The sequence below is a fragment of the Rattus rattus genome, chromosome 12 (assembly GCF_011064425.1).
Source record: "Rattus rattus isolate New Zealand chromosome 12, Rrattus_CSIRO_v1, whole genome shotgun sequence".
NCBI classification, from domain to species: domain Eukaryota; kingdom Metazoa; phylum Chordata; class Mammalia; order Rodentia; family Muridae; genus Rattus; species Rattus rattus.
This window is the reverse complement of record NC_046165.1, coordinates 78,136,232-78,141,050: the sequence shown is the minus strand read 5'-3', so window position 1 is coordinate 78,141,050 and position 4,819 is coordinate 78,136,232. Positions and strand designations below refer to the sequence as shown.

Sequence of the window (4,819 nt, the reverse complement as noted above, 5' to 3'; positions counted from 1 at the left end):
CTAATCATATAATACACAACTGCACAAGTTCCTGCTTTCACATTCATTTGTGTTCAGAGGAACCCAACATGTTTTTACCCCTCTTTGAAATATTTCCATTTATTGTATACAAAAAGATAGACTCATAATAACCTTGTATTGAGACCATACAAAGATCTTTTATAACTCAACACTGAAAGGACAGTCCAGTAACACAGAGGGCAACGGATCTCACAAGACAGTTCCCCAAAGACGACATACAAATGTTCCACTGGCACATTTGAAGATGCCCAACACTATCAGCCCTCAGGCAATATGAATCAAAGCCCAGTGAGATACTGCTGAATACAATGAAGGTGTTAAGTAAGAAAGACAAATCAGTTATGTTGGCACAACCCTCTAATCCCAGCACTTGGTAGATGGAGAAAGGCATATATGAGTTTGAAGCAGGAGAGTAAGATCTGTTCTGAAAATTACAAAAGCAAGCGTTGCTGGCCGAGGATACAGCTCAGTGGTAGAGCACTCATCTAGTGTGTAAGTGCTGGGGAGCAGGTGAGAGCACGCAATGCAGGAATGGAAGATGAACCCGCTGTGTTATTGATGGAGCTGTAAATATGAAATGCTATAGCCCCAGCACCTTATTGTGCTCAGCATGATTTTTAATAGACAAAAAGGAGAAAACTGAAATACCTACCACTAGATGGATGGGTAAGCAAGGTGTGGTGTGTTAGCACTGTGGACTATTATACAGCCACAAACAGGGAGAGTACCAATGCATCCCATAACATGAATAAACCTTAGAGACCTTAGAACACACTCTTTCATTCCTGATAAGATTCCCGGCTGGCCTTGAGCTTACGATAATCTTCGTGCCTTTGTGTCTTGAGTGTTGGAATTATGAGTGTGCACCGCTACACCTGGCAATGGCGATTATCCCATCATCAATTCACCCACCTGTGTGTTGCTCATTCCTACTATTTTATTGTCTTAGATTTTGCTATTTTAATATTTTAAACTGAGGGAATTTAAATGAAGTTGAATATAGGGAAGGATATTAAGTTAAGGAAAAGGGGTACATAGGTACTAAATAAATAAGTAAATAAATAAACTCATGCCTTTGATCTCAATACTTGGGAGTCAAAGACAGACAGAGAGGTTCCTTGTGAGTTTGAGGCCAGCCTAATCTATAGAACAAATCCAAGATTTCCTGGCCTACACAGAGAAACCCTGTCTTAATAAATAATTGTTTTAAATTATCAAAGATAATCTGCAAAGAAGGGAGAAAGAATTGAGAGTTTTTATTTTCAAGGTTACATAGATAATAAATAAATCCTGGCCTTTGATCTCAATACTTGGGAGATAAAGGCATGGACAGTAGATTCCTTGTGAGTTTGAGGCTAGTCTAATATACAGAGCTAATCCAAATTAACCCCAGGATACACAGAAACCCTTTCCTAATCAATATAGTAATTGTTTTAAATTATCCAAATGAAGTTTGGATAATTTTAATATCTATGATTATGATGGCATTAAAAATCCTTATGAGAGGTCAAAATAGAGCAGACTTAAATAAAAAGGGGCTGCTAAATTGGACCAGTCTATACTCTTTTCTAATTTTTATTTTTTTTTCCTAAAAAATAACTTTTATTTTCATGATTTGGGAAAAAGCAAGCAAGCAAGCGAACAAAAAAACAACAGGACAGACAGTTCAAGAAAGGACACAGTTAGTGCCCTGTTTTAAGTTCCAAATTTCTTCCTTTTGATGGGTGGTAGGAGCTGAGCAATGATGTCATCCAGGTGTCGCTCTACTGCCACAAGTGTTCTTTCATCCAAAAGATCCACAAAGATCAACATTTTAAATCCTTGGGTCATGCACCTCAGGAAGACATTGGATTCATTTTTTGGAGGAAGTGGATTATAGAGCACAGTTTTGTCATTTGGAAGTGGCAAGGGCTTATCAGTGATGCAGAGCACGCAGGCATCAAGGAGGAGGATGCGCATAGGTCTCTTGGGATGGAAGCTGGTGTGTGTGATGGGAGTATCCCTTTGGAGCCACAGCTGGTGAAATCTGTGCTTCCGGACAGAGCGGCTCCACTCTTTATACTGCTTGTCTGGGATGCTGAACTCAAATACCTGCGGGTCAGAATGAGCAGTGACCAGGTGGTTGGTATTGGGGGCGATGGCCAGAGCAGTCACTGGGAAATTGTAAGCAGGCACTGTGCAGTGAAGCTTTAGAGGATGCAGATCATATATGTGGACGGCAGCACTGGTACCTGATGCAGCCAGCCAATTCCCATCGGGACTGACTGCCAACAGACACGTGGCCTCCACAGACCCTGGTTGTGACTGGAAAGCATGCCAGTGCTTGAAGCTTCCTTCCGACTGATGAATGATATGGAGAGACCCCCGATTTGATGCCACAAAGAGCTTTGTTGAGTCTTCAGAAAACAAAATATGAAGGGCAGAGCGAAGGAATGCTGGTAATTTGGAAACTCTGGAGGCTTATGTTATGACGTTCGTATTTCAATCGATAGAGAAAAAATGGAGACACTGTAGAATATGCTATCCAACTTCCGCACGGGGAGACACAGCAGCAGATAATGTTCTCAGGGTGTTGTCGTAAATAAATAAAATAAAGTAAAAGTAAAAATGTATAAACGAAAACCGGGGGTGGAATGTTTTCCTCATAGGTTCCACACTCCCCCAGATATCTTCTGGATATCTTGGCAGAAACACAACCCAGCCACACACTTTCTTATACTGAGACTCTTACACAAAAAGAGCAAAACTGGTGTTTTTTACCCTGCTAGGGTTCCACACCTCAGTGCCCCAGATATCTGCTGATATCTTGCATAAACTCAGCCCAGCCACACTTACTTAAATTGAGACTCTTTTCTTAAAAAAAAAACACACTCATTTAGCATTAAAGCAATCCAGCGTCTAGGTTTGGCCGATCCCCCTTACACCGTCCTACTCCCAGTTCCCAAATTACTCCTCCCTGCACCTTTTATTTTACCAAGTCTCCAGCTTCTTCTCCCCCTGGTACCTCTAACTCCTCTCAGTTCCCCATCGTCTCTTCAACTCCTCCTTCTTCCTCCTGGCTTCCTTCTCTAACCCCTCCTCCTCAACTGTCAATCCCCCCCTCCTCAGGTTCCCCTGCTCAACTGTCTCCAACTGTCAACTGTCAACCTAACCTCTGAATCTAATCCCCTCTCTCCCAACTCCTACCTCTTCACGCTCTTGCCTTTATTTAACAAATTCAGAGAAAACCCCAAGGCAAACCACAACATTTCCCCTTTTTGTCCAGTTAAAAACTTTTTCCTATACATAGGTGAACTAAGCATCATTATTACCATTCTGCAATTTATAAAACCAACAATATGCTGATCACCCAGTCCACCAACTCTGTTCACCAACCATGAATCTTGGCAAGGCAAACCACTTTTGTCTTGAGGTGCAGATGTTCCATTCCATTCTTCCCTGCTGCAGCTGTGGATCCAGTCTCCGGGTTGCTAGTGATGAGTAAACTGAAAAGGAGAAGCTGCCTTCATTTTGAACAGGAAATGAGACGCCGGTGGGGGAAAGTGATCTTTCGAAGAACGTCATCTTAATTCTTTACCTCCACTTTCTCCATGAGAGGCCGAATAACTCGGTGGGTGTCGGCCCCTGATATCAGGGCTGTTGGGCTGTGGGCCACAGGGGCGACACTGTGAGTGTGATGCTGGAATCGTTTCATCGGCACCCACTGCTTCTCGCTGCTGTTGGAACTAGCTGAAATGGAATACAGCCCTCGGCTGTGCCCACCACAAAACTGTCTTCTTGATTAGCAACAGCAATAGACTGCATGCCAGCATTTGCGATGCGATGGTTCTTGAGTGTCCCAATAGCAGAGTCCCATAACTGCACCTTTCCAACTAAATCCACACTTGTGACAGTGCCGTCGGACAAGAAGGCGACACCCCACACTATGCACCTTGACTTAGTCACCCTCAGGTGTTGCCTATCTAAAACCATTTTACAAATTATACTGCCTGATTTGACGTCAAACACGCTAATGTAGTCTATGGAAGCAGCTGCAACGTGGGTACCAGCAGGATGCTAGCTGAGACTTGGGATCTGACTATTTTGCTGTTCAGAATTTCTTGCGAACTGGATTTTGTCTGGGGTGACTTCAAATAGTTTCACAGAGCCACCTTCACAGCCAACCAAAAGTTGAGAGCCATTGGGGCTGGCAGTCATACTCCAAACTGGTCCTCCAAAGGCATCCAAAGTTACTTGATGTTTAGTGCCTGTAGGTTATACTCAAGAATTTCTCCATTCAGCCCGGCACTAAAGAGCTGCTGTCCTGCCCAGCACAGGGCTTTGGTACCCCGAGACTCATGACCTGGGAAAAATTTCTCCTGAAAATAGTTTGCAGACAAATTATAACCATCTGTTTGTGAAACAGCCAATCTGTTTGACTGGTTATTGTAAGCCACACCTCGGATGCCTGATGGAACTTAATTAAAGAAACGTACCCGATGGACCTTAAATTCACCCATTCCTACTACCTGGCACTTGCTACCCAGGACCTCGCCTCTCTCCACCCCGGTCCCACATCAATTTTTATTTTTTATTAATCATTCCATTCATTTATATTTCAAATGATCTCCACTTTCCGGTTACCCCTCCACAAACCTCCCATCCCACATCTGCCCTCCCCCAACTTTGAGTATTTGAGGATGCTCACCCCTTCTCCTACCCCACCGCTTCAGCATCTCTGTACACTGGGGCGTCAGACCTCCACAGGACCAAGGGCCTTGCCTCCCATTGATGTCAGACAAGGTCATCCTCTGCTACA

At 43.5% G+C, this 4,819-nt stretch overlaps 1 pseudogene; it reads right to left on the bottom strand.

Annotated features, from left to right (window-relative positions):
• Nucleotides 1-1,716: 1,716 nt before the first annotated feature.
• On the bottom strand, nucleotides 1,717-4,520 carry LOC116913712 (annotated as a pseudogene).
• Nucleotides 4,521-4,819: the final 299 nt, after the last annotated feature.